Source organism: Dromaius novaehollandiae, chromosome 14 (assembly GCF_036370855.1).
Source record: "Dromaius novaehollandiae isolate bDroNov1 chromosome 14, bDroNov1.hap1, whole genome shotgun sequence".
In the NCBI taxonomy this organism is placed as follows: domain Eukaryota; kingdom Metazoa; phylum Chordata; class Aves; order Casuariiformes; family Dromaiidae; genus Dromaius; species Dromaius novaehollandiae.
Genome location: NC_088111.1, coordinates 4169216 through 4185308, shown reverse-complemented (window position 1 = coordinate 4185308; position 16093 = coordinate 4169216). Strand labels below are relative to the sequence as shown.

The 16093-nt window shown below is 42.7% G+C and overlaps 1 protein-coding gene across 15 annotated transcripts in view; it reads right to left on the bottom strand.

The window, feature by feature from the left end:
* KPNA7 (karyopherin subunit alpha 7) overlaps positions 1–16093 on the bottom strand; it is a 61390-nt gene that overhangs the window by 28907 nt on the left and 16390 nt on the right. The window lies entirely within an intron of this gene.

Here is a 16093-nt window from a genome sequence, read left to right as displayed (position 1 = left end):
GGTCTGCATCCCTTCTGCCAGGTGGCCTTTGATGCCTTAGGCTTCAGTCCAGAAGAGAAGATCATCATTTACAAGCTGACTGGGGGTATCATGCATTTTGGCAACATGCAGGTTAAGCAAAAGCCAAGAGAGCAGCAGGCAGACAGACACCTTGGAGGGGTAGGTGAACTCTAACTTGGTGAAAGTAAACCAGCACAAAGGCAGCATGTTGAGACCTCAGCCAGTTTGTTAATACTGGAAAAGCTGCTAAAACCAGATCGTGTTTCCAGGGGATCTAAAATGACCTTAAACAACACACTGAATATTTTTAAATGAACAGATGTGCTATCAAGAACCAGAGCTGGCATTCACAGCTGCCACAGGGCAGCAGGCCTAGCCAGATGGTTGAGCTGCAGCTAAGGACTTGATCCTTCTTTGCTGAACAGCCCTGCTTTGCAGGTGTTTTTGGAGCTATGGTGGAGCAGACAGGCACATTTACCTCCTGGAGCATATGGGGGCCTAGACCCAGAGCAATCACTGCAACACCTTGTTTGAGATGTATATTATCACCTGTGCTCCAGTAAGCTCTGCTGGATGATACTTGTGTGAAGTGTGCTGAGACCCGCTTCCTTTCTGTCCTTCCCAGTGGGCTCCCAGCAGGGATGAAGAGCTTGTTCATCCCAGAAAGCAGAGCCTGCAACCACATTCCTGAGTATGCAGTAAGAGGAAGGGAGCAACAAGCTATGTTCTTGCTTCCACTCAGACTAATATGGTGCTTTTCTTCCCTGCAATAGTGGTTGACAAAGTTGCTCACTTCTTGGGTCTTAACTCCAGAGAGCTCCAAAAGGGCATCACCAGGCCCCAGGTGAAAGTAGGCAATGAGCTTGTGCAGAGAGGCCAGAATATGGACCAGTGTAACAACTCCATTGGTGCCCTGGGCAAAGCCATTTATGATAAGATTTACAAGTGGCTGGTGGTGAGAATCAACAAGACTTTGGACACCAAAATTCAAAGGCAGTTCTTTATTGGTGTGCTGGACATCGCTGGCTTTGAGAACTTTGAAGTACACAGAGAAACCTCTCTGCAGTAGGCCCCTCCTTCCTACAAAATCATTTCTTTACGGCCTTTCCCTCTTTCAACACTGTAGTGCCAGGACTAGAGATTTGACCAGCATATTCCTTTATTGTTCACTGGGACCAGTCACCAAACTACAACACGTACTGTCACAGAAAGATGAACATATTCACCACAGATTGAATTCTGATCTCGTTTACACCACAGAGGTCATCTACCGTAACTGCTGAAGTGATGGGAGCTATTTAGTAAAACTACTCTAATTTACATGAGGATCGCTAAAAGTTCTTAAATTGCTTCTTATCAGCAGCTGAGTTTTTCTGTGTAGAGCTGAGGGACATATCTCAAAGGCAGGTCAGCAGATGCCTTATACAACCAGCCTGCTCTTCTCTGCAGTTCAACAGCTTTGAGCAGATGTGTATGAACTTCACCAGTGAGAACTGCAGCAGTTCTTCAAGCACATGTTCATGCTAGAGCAGGAGGAATGTAAGAGAGACAGCACTGAACGGTAGTTCTTTGACTTTGGCCTAGATCTACAGGTTGCATTGAGCTCCTGGAAAAGGTAACTTCCCTCATCCTGGAGAAGAGGAGTACAGAATAAAAGACTCCTCAATACCCAGCTCCATGCAGATGGGTGACCAGATAATAATTCCAGTATCAGTGGCAAGGGTAGCTCAGGAAAATTGGAGACAGTCTCAGCTCTTTGCCAAGACTGTAATGTATTCTTGTGCTCTCCTTCCACCTTGGGACATTTTTTCCCCTTCCATTAGTCCATGGGCATTTTCTCTGCCCTGGAAGAGCAGTGTGTGTTCCCCAGTCTGCCCTCTGTGACAACCACATGGGCAAATCACCTAACTTCCTCAAGCCCCAAAGTGGCAAAAGGGCAGAAACTCACTTCAAGCTGATGCATTACACCAGCACATTACGTACAGACCAATGCTGTTTCCAACACGATGCCCATATCCCTGAGTAAGCTTGAATGTGCACTTACCGAGGTCAGATATGAGGCCAAGATGCAGAGGCCAAGCTCTCTGCGCACATGGATCATGTAAAACTTCCAAAGGTTTTAACGTACAGCAGCATAGGGAAAAGTATTTTGCTGGTTCAAATTAATGTGGCTCTGTTGCCTTAAGGAAGTACTGCAGCCAAAGTTTGGCCCTGCTGCACAGAAATGTGCATCTCAGAAATCCTTTCCAGTAACAATTAATTGAAAGTGCTGATTGTGCAGATGTCTGACCAGTGACACAACAGTTGGGCATTTTAATATTCAAAGAATAGCCAAGCAGCTTCATGACTCTTCAACATGTTGCCACTAGCCTTGATTAAAAATATAATCCTTATAGATATTCTGAAAAGGAACAAAACCCCAAAAAACTCAAGCCAGGACTTGTTTCTAGGAACACAACACCATAGGAAAGCCACCCAAAAGGCACATCAGCCAAAGGATTAAATTCATTTTTGCTTCTATTGCTTACATGTTGCTGGAAGAGCCAGAGTCCTGCAGTTTGCTGCAGCCTGTCTAGTCTTTCCTGGTGTATGTGACTTGCCTCTCTGCTGTGCTGTCAAGCAGCCATGCTAATGCTTAGCAGCAGAAAGAGTATTTAAGTATATCATCAAACTCCACCAGTTATTCATATACTCCACTGCACAGATGCACTGACAAAACATGATCGGAGCATGAATCATAGGCCCTTTGCTCTATCTTTTTTATACTTTGCAACTATTTCCTTTCTTTGATACCAAGCAGGTTCCTAAAAGTGACATTTGACTGTGCCAAGCTATATTCTGATTTTGCTTGGTCATTCCAGTCTATAGGCCACATTGTCGCCTCTGTCAGTTATATCAGACTAAGAGCCTAAAAGATAAATATATAATCTCTTTGCAACATCCTTTCCTTTGCCATCCTTTATTCAGGGCACACATACTTTCCACAGTAAGGGCCCCGCATGAGTCCCAAGATTTCAGTGAGTACATTAATGCTGTTCCCATGTCAGCATTAACTTGCATCCTTTCCTTATACCCACAAAGGATCTCTCCTTCTCTCTACCCAGGGATCACTGTTTAACAATGAGAAAGCTGCTTTCTCATGCCATGCTACTGGGCTATTCTCTCACTGTACGTAGAGCAATCATGTATTTTCTCCCCTGCCCCTTTCCGGGAGGGGAACGATATCATAGGGTGGCTGGAGAAGAACAGGGATCCCCTTAATGAAACAGTGGTGGTCCTGTTCCAGAAATCCAGCACACCCCTGCTCTGTGTCTTCTTTAAAGAGAAGGCAGCTGCAGGTAGGGTGAACATTATATGGTACAATCAGCACTGTCAGTGCAATATGTCAGCAAGCAAATGCCATCGGTTCTAGTCCCCCAGTGCTTCCCCATCATTCTTTCGTGGAAAGGATTAAGCCTGTCATTGCAACACTCGCTTCACCCAGGTAACACACCATGTCTGCCTTTGCATATTTCCCTTCCACACTGAAAGACAATCTAGCTCTGTCCTTGAAAACTGTGCCCCTCCAGCACTAAGAGAGGCAGACGTTACACAGTGTTCACTTTGCTCTGTGAAGGCATTACCAAGCACTGCTGCAGAAACATGCTTGCACAGATGAAAGCATGAGTGCAGTGATGGCTTAATGACAAGCTATATAATCCCCTCCTGGCAGTCAGTGGCCTTCTGCTGCCCAGGCAAATGTCAGGTTTCTATCAACCAGAAAAACTTGCTGCCTATTAGGACTGTCATGAGCCCAGCCCAGGGCTCTGTAGTTAAAAGGTGAACGGGAAACAGTCCGGGAAATTGTTGTTAAGATTTCAAGCTATCAAACAGAATGGGTCAGATCTTATTTCTACTTCCTGCACGTGCCACTTCACCTCATCCTATGCTAAACTGGGACACGGCACCAGTGCCACAGAGACGAGACTGAGCCAGGTTGCAAACAAATGTATAAGCCAACATATTGTTACAAATGCAGCTTCTCTTCTAAGAACTAGGTTCATTTCTGCTTTGAAGATTTATTTAGACTAGAAAATGATAAAAGAACAACCTCTAAACAGGGGCAGAATGCAGATTAAATAATGTGTGTTTTTATTGGGTTAGTAGTTTATCCAGAGATCACTGAACCACTAACTTTAGTTAAGATGGATTTGTATTGTGAGCTACAGTATACTACTTTAGTCTGACTCCTCTTCAAGAGCATCTCTCTCGTATTCTGTGCAATAATATTGATTTTAGCTGGTGGCAGCAAGAAGCAGAAAAGAGGGTCTTCTTTCACAACCATCTCCAGCTTCTACGGGGTAAGCAATCATCCATCCCTCTATATTTAAACCACCACCAATGCTTTTGTATTCCAGCAGCAGCTCCCAATCTCCCTCATTTATCTTCAGCCCTGTCCAACGTTGGGTAATGCTGTTACCCTGATTTTATCAGCGCAGAACTGAAAGCGAGAAGGGTGGCATTCAGCTACAGAAACTTTGGCATCTAGTGTCAGTAGTGTAATTTTAAATGCCCATGCATCCACAAAGGGCAAAAAGATATGACACAGGACTTGGAGGAGATCTGTGTCCCTCTGGAGCAGTGGCTGGTGGTACATGAAGGCATCTAAAATGTCACTATGCTTAGGCAGCTGAAACCCCTCAAAGAGACTTGCCCAGGGTCACAGATGGACGATATGCCAGAGCAGGGAACTATATCCCGGTCTACAGAGATGCAGCCCAGCACTCACAGGATATGGTATAACTTTGAGGCTGGTGACACTGTACTTCTACTAGCTGTCACAAAAGTGCTAGAAGCAGGACATAAACATCTAAAGAAGCCTGTGAATGTTTTGGATTGAAAGTCACAAATGAGATGGGGAGATATACTATGGGGAAAGTCCTGTGTTACTGTTCTTACGGGATTCAAAGCCAAACTCCAGCTGATACAGCTATGGTCAAGTTAAATCCAGTCTTTTCAGACATCCTTGTTTGCTTCTACTACGCACCGTGCTGCCGTTTCACCCGCTCGACTGCTGACAGCCATACAGGACTTTACATAAATTTAGATGAAGTTAGTGTGTGCTAGCTGTCCTCTGTAACATGCTTCTGTCTTTAGGAGCTGGTCCACCCAGCAAATACCAGCCAATTGTTGTTATCAGTTCATGGAGTTATTCCTCTAGTCTTAATGGTGGAGAGCCAGCCTTTTCATTGATAACTCTTTGTATGATGGTAACACCTGAAGGAAAATAGTTATATAACACAATAAGCTAGAATCACAAAACATCATTTACGTGAAATTGTTCCAGTTGCCTTTTACAGATGAATATCCAGGGTTCAGACAATGCCCATGGTTACTTCCACGCTTGAAAGCTTGTTCATCTGGGCTGAGTAGAACCAGGCTCACTTCCTAACTTCTTATGGTTTTTAATTTTTGTTAGCTGTGAAATGCAAATGAATTCACAATATAGGAGGCTTTCTCTCTCCAGCCTTGGTAGCTCCTGTTTGGTTTTTGTTTTTTTTGATTCCCCCCCCCATTTCTCCTTGCCTTGTTCGAGGAACAGCTGAACAAGATGATGACCATCTTGCACAGCACATCCCTGCACTTCATCCCACTGCATTGTTCCAAAAGAATTCAAGCAGCCTGGTGCATCTGTAGCATTGCAGAGCAATGCTCAGGCAAAGCCACATAGCTTTCGCACAGCACACACAGCCTTCAGCACAAGCTGTGGCTGGCTGAACAGCAAATCTTTATTCAGAAATGAAAAGGACCTGGGTCATCACTTCACAGACTACGCTGCAGCCTTTCAAGGGAATGCCAGTCTGAGATGTATCCAAAAGCTAGGGCTAGAGACAGGCTGTCTAATAAACCTTTCATTCCTTGATAGAAGCAAAAAGAATTAGGAAATACAGGACCTTTGACTAGACATATTTGCATCATTATTTACTAGGCTGCATTGTCTGCTGCAACCTATTCTTGCTGGATCAACCATGAGAACAGTGAGTTGCAAAGGGGAAGAGCCACCTAAGTTTTCACCTGTGATATATAATAAACTGTAAGCGCAAGAAATGGAAAGCAGTCAACAGCAAACGGACTGCTGTGAATAGGTGGTTACTCACATTGTTGGAATTCCACAACTATTACTGAACAACCGTTGTCCGCATGAACCTAACAGTGACTTTAGGTACTCGCAGTTGCAGAGACAAAGATCAGGTTTTCCCACATGCAATAGGAAAAGGAAAGGTATTTTCTCCCCAGCACTCATGCCTGTTTTCAGAGTGCAAGGCCTTGGTCTATCACCAGCGTATCCATTCCCAGCATTGTGCAAGCAAGAGCAGCCTGGGTTACAGGGATGACTTGTGCTCTTTAGCTGTTTTTAGGGGTGGTGGATGCTCACCTCATCTTACTCTAATTGGCCTGTAACAGAGCACTGGAAGGCATCCGCACCTGCAGGAAGGGTTTTCCTAACAGACCTTCAATACCCTGAATCTAAGCAGAGGTGAATTCTCCTTTCATACATGTCTTCCACTTTCAGAGGACAGGCATATACATCCTCTGCAGTGATCTTGCCTGTGACAAATCAGATGGGGAATGGATATGAATGTCCACGTCTAACACTTCCGCATGACCTTCCAAGAATGTTCATTTTGCCAAGATGGGTAGAAACGTCCACAAGCTTCCTTACCACCAGTATTCCAGTGCCATGTCCGTGGGGCTAGGAAACTGGACCAGAGAAGATGTTAAGCAGCGATTAGCCTTTCTGCACTGCTGCTAACTGAAGCTCTTATATCATTAGACCTGTCTTTCTCATTTTAGATACCAGATCCTGAATCCCAGCCTAATCCCTCAAGGGTTTGTGGACAATAAGAAGGCATGAGAGTTGCTACTTGGCTTTATTGACCTGGGGAGAATGAGTACAAAATTGGATACACACAGTAGTGTTTACTCCTACCAAATCGAGCTAAATAAAACTGATGGCAGTTATGACTCAGTATGCCTTTGGTGTAGATATAGCTGCAGAGTTAGAGTTTCTACAGCAACCCACTTCCTCATGCATATAATGTTCTCTTACAGATGCTTCCCATACTGACTTTTAATCAGACAGTACAGTTAATATAATGCAAACGATGTGCACCTTAAGCTATGTGATAAATCTCACTTGCTCTTTACTATCCCTTAGTCAGGCAAAAATCCTACTAACTGATCATTTATCCAATTTAAGACTGGAAAGGAAAATAGAGACTGTTGCAGCTGTCTAATATCAGCAGCATATATCATAAATTTTACATGTGTTTTTGTCATAATGAAAGTATCCACTGTAACAGCCACACAAAAGAGGGAAGTATTTTGCTCTTTGCAGAAATCTAAAATCTGCATTTCCTAACTTTTATAACAAATACACAATACTCATCATTCCTCCAGCCTAGTCCATCCTTAAATTTCAACTCATGGATGGAGGTTAAAGTGGGCCAGATACAGGCCCTGATCTTACTTTATAGGGCCAACAACAACAAAATTACTATTATTTTTTATTGCTGAATCTGTGTTTTTCCATGTTGGGATCCTGGCCAAACTCATACACATGAGAGATGGCCATCTGGCAGAGATCATGACCATACTGCAGTGCCGTGCTCATGGTTTCCTGATGAGGACTGAGTACAAAAAGATGCTGGAAAGAAGGCATCCTTGGGGAACAAACCAGGAACTATTCTGTGAATCCAAGGCAGCATTAGAAACCAACACTGATGTCTTTCATTTACCAGCAAGCACCATGAAATGAAACTCAGACTTCAAGTTCTCTGCTCCAGCACACAACAAAGCACTAAAGCTTTCCTATCTTTTCTGCAGGGATCCATGCAGTGGAACCACATCGCAGCTAGAGGGCTGGGTAGCTCTGTTATGCCCTGCGTGTCCACTTCAAAGGCCAACAGCTGGAGAATCTTAATAGATCTGTAGTGAGCCTTATCCCTGTCCAGAAACCCTAACTCACATGGTGATGTAATGACACCCCTGGAACTCAACTGTATGATACATATGTTTATGAGTCACGAAATTTTGGTTTTGGCCTGCGCGCTGTTTCTGTCACTGCTTCTAAGGCATCCCTGGCTGCAGGATGAAAGAGAGGAAAGAAAGGAGGCAAGAACTGCTCTTTCAATTAGTTTCTAGCTGATGAACAACATTTGTTGCGGCTCATGCATTAAAACTTCATTTTCTACATCAACAGTAGCATTTTTGTAAACAAATTCAATTATGCCATTCTTTTTCCTGCATCAGCAAACTGCTATGACTCAATCTTGCATGCCAAAGAATCCTGAGGCATCCGGGCCTACCCTAGATACTGATTCCAAAATCCTGCTGCATATCATTGAGGGTTAACATTTTGAGTTCCTCTAGATACACTGCCTGGAAACTGAAAGCTGTTTCTAGGCCACACATGTTCTGTTCATTACAGGTTAGGCCTGATGTCAATTCAGAGGAATATCCGCAAGTTTCTGCAGCTCTGTTTCCAGGGCTGGTATTGAGGCTAAGTTGAAGAAAATACTTTGATACTGTCCCAAGGTTCTGCAGAATTAAGCAGTGGCAATTACAGGCACTGGAAACCTTGAGATGTCTGGGTAGGGAAGATAAGAGCCAGGGAAAAAAAGAATGGTTGTGTTGACTTAAGTAAAGAAAACATGAAAGCCAGTGACTTTCTTGTTAATTACTAATAGGGCAAGGGACCTGAATGATTTCTTTCCAAATCAATGCTGAAAAAGTTAGTAAATGGAGAAAGCCTTGAATTCTGAATCTAAGCCTGCTACCTCCAGGGAGCGGAAAGACAGACTGCTGGAAATTCAAGACCTGGACTTGCCACCTCCAAAAAGATCAAAGAGAGAAGTGATGAGGTTCTGAACATGGGACTACAATGTTTCACTATTCATTAACACCAAAACAAAGTTCTTGGTTCACTTCTCTTAAGCAGGACCACTATGTCAGCATTAAGCAGCAGTTCCAGCTCAGACTCTCTTCACTTAATCCCAAGATGGACAATTCAGTTGGTTTTATTGGTGAGAGAGGAAAGAAAGTGGTGACCAAGATACTCAAGCTTATGTGACCAAAATCAATGTTAAAGCCAATTTTCCACTTGTAGGTGAAACAAAATTGGCCTTTTTACCTGACCTGCGGATACAGCTTCCCAACTCCTGTGCAAACCAAATGATTTTCCATATCTTTAGAATTAAAGAGCTTTCAAAGGGTTCTAGTCCCAGTTGGACTAGTATATATCTAGACCATCGTATGACTCATTCTGTATTTATACTAGTTCCGAATCTGGAATGCACTCCTGATTTCTCTGCAGGGACTCAGAACTGCTACTGTGCACCGTAACAACCTTTTTGAGGAGCTCTCACACTATAAATATGAAACCCCCTGCACTAAACAGGCATCGCAGGAAACACCAGGCCACTTACTAATATGAGAAAAATACAGGGACCTGATAATCAAGAGACCACCTCAGGGCTTTGGGGGATATCATCATAGAAAAGACTCATTTTGGGAACACCACTGTTTGAATTCCTTACCTTTCAGGTGAAGCCTCTACTGAATGTGGCCTGACAGAGGGAGGAGATGAAACTGAAGGAAGAGGAGCTGAGAAGCACCATGTCAGAAATTCAAGAGCTCACAGAACATGTCAAAGAACTGAAGGAGAAGACAGCCTCCCTCAGTCAGGAGAAAAATGACCTCACCATCCAACCGCAAGCTGAATTATCAATAGGAGATGTTTAAATGCTTAGTCTTCCCTTCAGGCAGGGCATCAGCTTTCTCAAATGATTCATAAGAGCCTCATTTACAGAATATGGAACAAATAAAGAGCATATGGGGATGATGCATGAGCTTCACAGACAACCAGACTTTATAAAGCAAAGCCCCTGGAACACAAAGGAGACAGGGAAGCCTCACAGCTAAAGCAAAGGAGCTGATGTCGCAAGTGGCTCAACCACCGATGCTCAGCACAGTCTACAGCAAATCAGGATGTCAGCTTTTTAAAATGTGAACTCTTATTTAGGGATCTGTGTATACACAAACTTTTTTTTTTTCTGATGCCTAACTTTAAGAAGCTATGTCCTGAGTCATGGATATATAGACCAACTGTAACTTCAGGAGAATTAAAGAAATCTTCAATGTCTCTGTAGAACAGGCAAAATCTTGCATTTCTTGTAAATGGAAGTTATAAGAGGCCATAATAGGCAGGAGTTACAGCAGTCTATCACAGGATGAACACTGAATTTCCATCCCTTTGTTAGGAACAAGAAAACTTGCTGGATGCTAGGAAGCTCCTGACCCAAACAATGAAACTGAAGAAGAACCTAGAGAGCTAGATCTTGGATATGAAGGCATGTCCAGAAGAGGAGGAGGGGACAGCTGCCAGCCTGTGTGCCAAAAGACAGATGCTGGAAGATGAGCGCAATGATTTGAAACATGACCTGGAAGGGCTGGAGACAGCCTTGGCTAAAAGCAAGAAGGAGAAGCCAGTACAGACCATGACAGATTTTTTTTTTTTCTTCCTTATTCTCCAGGGAAACAAGCCCTGACAACTATTACAGCTTCTCCAGCCTGGGCACACTTTGGGAGGCTCTGATTCAGTCAGCTGATCTCCCCAGTGTTTGATATTGTCTTTCAGTATCTCATATAACCTGGGATGGATTTTACACTTCACCCTTCTACCCCTTAGTAATAGTAATTTCACAGTATTTTCTAGGGATCCCTCTACATAGACACATCTGCATCTCCTTTATTATTAATTATAATTATTATAATATTATTTTAATTATATATATTTTATTATATATTATATATTATTAATTAATAATAATATAATATTATAAATATAATTATTATTAATTATACCCACTTTTACATGGCAATGCTAGTAATAGCTCTACTTATAAAGTGTCCCCATCCGTTGCCATGTAACTCCTTTCCATCTAGCTTTGGAAAATAATTCTCCCTCTTCTGCACCTAAACTCATTTTTATTTAATGCAACTGGAGAAGTTTTAAATCTGTACCACAGCAGCCATGTGGCTGCTGCTTCTTCCAAAGTCAGTGTTAACATCCACAGGATGTTAAACCACAGATGCTTCGTATGTCTCAGAAGTTATTAACTAAAGCTCAGATTCTTTCTAAAGAAATACAAGTTTCCAGTGACATTTTATCCTGATGCTGCTAACGGCTTGCGAGATTCATGAAATCTGCATGACGTTCCCCTTCCCATCTGTAGGCATTAGACCACAGAGTTTGAACTCTGACTACAGATGTTTCTGCTCAGGATGACTGGATCACTAAACTCCAAAAGGAAGAACTTTGGAGGAACTTCATCAGATAGAAATAATTGCTCCATTTCTCATTATTCTTCCCCATTCTCATTCTCCCACTCTAGGAAAAGGAAAAACATCATCTGTTTGCTTAGATACCGAGAGACCACAGTTGCTGCACAGACCGGAAGGGAACTGTGTTTTTCTAGGTATTAACTCCTGGCAGCAGAGGGAAGCATTGCCAATTCGTGCCACTGCCCAAAACAGCTATGTGAATTGCTGAGGGTGAGTGAGATTCTTCTGTAAGAAGTAGTGCTCATAAGCAAATCTCACACTGCTTGCAGGAAGCACTTTAGATAAATCTACTTTTGGATTTTCTGTTCACTGTCAGAGCAGTGGTAGCTAATGCACAGAGTTGGATGAGAAACTAATCTTGGTGTCTCCCTTCCTAGAAAACACTAGATGATCTGCAAGCTGAGGAATCACTTGACCAGGAACAACAGCAAACTTACCACTCAAGTACATGAGGTGAGGTTCAGCTGTTACAGAATATTATGTAGATCACCCTGTGAGGGCTGTGTTTTTGACATCTCAGACCCTTCTGATATACACCACCTATATGTGAGTTACGAAGTTCTTTTTCACACTGATTCCCCTTTTTTCAGCTAGCTGGAGAACAATCGAAACAGGAAAAGATGATCCATGGCAAGGCAGAGGAGGCTCATTGTAAAGCAGAGGGCCACATCAAAATGGCAACTGAAAACGATGAGATGGAATGAGCCAAACTGCACTTGGAAGAGATTGTAAAGAAGTGTTAAACGAAACAGAAACAGGGTGCAGGATCCTACTGAGTGCAGTTGTGCTACATCATACCTCCGACAGCATTAGTTACACTTATCATAAAGTCACTAGGAAAATCCACAGTCATACCCTGATCTCTTCACTATTAACCTAATGACAAGCAGAAGTGCAGTTCAGTCCTTCAGGCAAGGAGCAGAATCAGAAATCCAGGATGCTGTTTCTAAGTCTTTCTCTGACTCATTGTCTGATATTTGTAATTCATCTTCCACACTCACCCACATATCAACTGTGTGTAATCACTGGGAAGTTGTGAGGCTTAAATGATTCATATTTATGTAAGGCCTTATGATCCTCAGATAGAAACTGTTTTAGAAATGCAAAATATTATCACAAATTAGAACTTTATTTTAGTATCACTATTGACTATTCTAGTGATGGGTCTGCCAGCATTTCTCTGACAAACCTCCCCTTAGAAATTAACTCTGAGAACACAAATTTACAACTACCTATTATCCAAACCACCAATTTTGCTAGTTAAAGAGCTAAGTAGTTAAGACAATGCATATAATCATTAATAAATACCTGCAAGTTTTGCTGATGCAAATCCTAACACAATGTCCCATGGGAAGCACAAGACCTTCATGCTTCAGAGCAAGGCTGCTGGGAAGCTTAAGTGTGGACACAAGTGCTGGTGGTAGTCCTCTCAGAGGTGCAAAGAGAAGTCTCCTGACTTCCTGTGGTACTTGTGCCTTTACTTGCAAACAAGTTAATGACGGGGTAGGGGACAGTTTTGACAAAGGAAAAAACGGACTCAACTGCCCTGCCTGTTCCACTAAGGAGACAGAGACCTGGACACTGCCTTCCTAGAGCCCATTTCTGCTCCTAGACAATATTGACTCTGTTTTTTCAAAGTTCTAGTCTGGAAAATCCTTATGAGAAGTATTGTCTAGCATGTGATAGTCCTCCCACAAGGTCCATAAAGAGCTTCTTGCAACTTGCCATTCAGGAGAGATATGGAAATCAATTCTATCAGTTCCAAGACGGAAGATGAACAATCTCTGAACTCCACATTACAGAGAAAACTGAAAGGTGAGCTTTGATTACTCTGTCTCTAATGCGCTTCCTTTATATCCTGTCTCCTGGGCCTCCCACCATAGATATAACAATATGCACAGGGGAAATCATCCACACATCCACACTCATAGCCTGGTGACTAGCACACATCTCAACTCTTTTTTCTTTTGGGATAGCCATTTCAGTGAGTTATAGCAGGGTGAGCCAGACTGTGGATTCACTGCTGCTTTGTGATAATTGCCTGTAGATAAGCTCTGAGCTGGCTGTAAATGCAAGGCTGTTCACCCCACTTTCAGCAAAGGTTAACCTGTTCACTACCAGGTAGAAATGATTATGAAACTTAGCTCATGTACTTTAACATCATACCTTTTCTTACCCCACAGCAGCCTGCTTGTGCAGCCTTCTTTTTGAGAAGACTGAGTTAGCCTAAAACACCAATATGGACCTTTCTGTCCTGTTAAAATCGAGTCTGGAGCCTATTAACCTTTAAACCCTTAAGAAACAGATTCAGCTGAGACAGTTTGTCTATTTTCCCCAGGTAGATGTTGATTTTTTTTTCCCCCAGCAGCTCCTGACTTCTTCTCTACAAGCTTCTGAAACCTCTTGGTTTGGAAACATTTGTCTTTTTAGCTTTCAGTGAATCAATGGTTCAGGCAGCTCTGAGCCCCAGCTTCTGTCTTTTGTGCTAACTACTCACTCTAAACTCCACTTTCTTTGAAGTCTGTGAAATTGTCTTCGCTCACGGCCCATGCCCTGTCATACTGGCATGGCCAGGGGAAAGGTGATCTGCTGCAAGGACCTCCGGTTTTGCTGGGAGGCTGCCAGAAAAGATGGGTGATAGATCTTTCCATTCACGTTACTGCCAAAGGCTCCTGCAAGGCACTCTTCCTCTTGCCATGCAAGGGCAGATGGTGAATAAAACCAAAAACATTACTACAGTTCACAGGAAGCACAGCAGTGCCATTCTTAATTCAAATATTTCTTTCATCCAACATATTTCAGTGCCCAAATATTTAACTAAAATCTCAGTATTTCAACGAAAAAAATGACCCGCAAACCTAGATTGCAGTCATTGCTATGAGCAAGCTTCTATTTCCCTCAAGTAACCAAATCAGCCTGGCTACATTCCTGAAGACCAAATTCTGACATGATACGTGAAGCTAACCATGCTGCAGATGACACCATTTGTCTACTCAGAAACCTGGTCAGGTCTTTCCAGGTTTATTGACTTAATACTCCCAGCTGTAGATCTCTCCCAGAGAAAAAAAATCTAGTAGAGCTGACAGAACTACAAAGAAGGAAATGAAGAAATTTTGGATTTGTCTTTGTGTTTGAAAAAACTTCTCTCAAATCTCACATACAGTGCTGTGCTTGCGTGTGCCCTGCAGGTCCATACTGAAGAGCTGGAAGAAGAGCAGGAAGCTAAGCATGCTGTGAGAGCAAAAGTAACTGTATCTTTCCAAGAAGTAAATAACTCAGAGGGGTGACTACACCTCTGAAAACATCTCCTAAAAGCCAGTAAGCTACTAATTAAAAAACAAAATTCCTCAGGAAGGAGTGATGACAGGCAACAATCTTAAACTCTAGTTTTAGCCTACATGAACTCACTGTTGTAAATGGCACAAGCTACTCCTTTTAGGGAAACCTCTGAAGAGGCCCGTTACTGATAGGGCAGTCCTCTAAAGGCCAAGAGTATGGCACTTTGGAGAAAATGGGCATTCCTCTGTCTTGTGCTTCTGTTATCAAGTCACTCCATCTGCTTTTTACAGCTCTGTAGTGATGGATGGATCTACTCTAATAAGCATTAGGTAAATTGCCAGGATGTGACTGTTAAATGTATAATCAGATCCAGTAACAACGGAAAAGCCTGAAGATAGTTTAGTCCCAGAAAGATTATATCTTAATAGAATACTCTGTATGCATTCTAATGACTAATACAAATTGACAGCATCAATTGACAGCATCAATACTCAACATTTCCATTTCAATTCTCTTTAGAAATGCTAGCTAATTAATTCTCAAACATGTTAGGAGATAGGTCAATGCTGTTAGACCCCTTGCACAGATCGGAAAAGTGAGGTAGAGGAACTTGTCCAGTGACACAAAAAGCAGCCATGCTGGTTAATACCACGCACAGCATTTGGAAATTCCTGCTCCCTCTCTTGCTTCACATTATGCCTCATTCTTTCTACAACTGTTTCCAAAATGGTTATCCTTCTAAGTCTATTCATAGGCAGGTTGACATGGAGTAAGGATTGCTTTCCCTCTTTCCCACTAGGTGGAGAAAAAAAGAAAATTATCTGTCCCATGACCTTGAGGATCTCGCTGATCACCTGGAAGATGCCAGTGGCGCAACAACTACCCAGGTCAGACAACTTGCCAGGCATTAGCATCTCAACATCTTGTTTCTTTCCTCAGAGAAAGAAATGTAACTGGGACTCTCTAAAGATGCTTTTCCAGTATCTCCTCTAGTCTCTGCACACCTAACCCAACCTTCCCCTCACACAGCAGACCCTGGAAGGGGAAATGCACTGTGATCTTTGTCATTCCTCTAGACTTGAAGTGAAAGATGACCAGATATTCACTAGAAATTTGCCAATTCAGAAGCACATAGTGAAAAGAGGAAGGAGAAGCATTAGGTGTATTTTCTATTGTTTTATGAGGGAAATATATGGCCTGCAGTCCAAAGAACAACTCTGAGCTTTAGCAGGGAGGCCTACAGAAGGTTAATCTTTCTGGAAGACACCAGCTATTGACCCTCTAATGGATTAATACCAAAGATGGTGTTTGTCCCAAATAAAGAGACTATTAAAGCTAAATAAAAGGCTTCCAGAAGCCTTTCATATAAAACATCCCCCTGAGGGCCTTACTAAGACTCTAGGGCTGCCAGATCCCAGCTGACAGCACA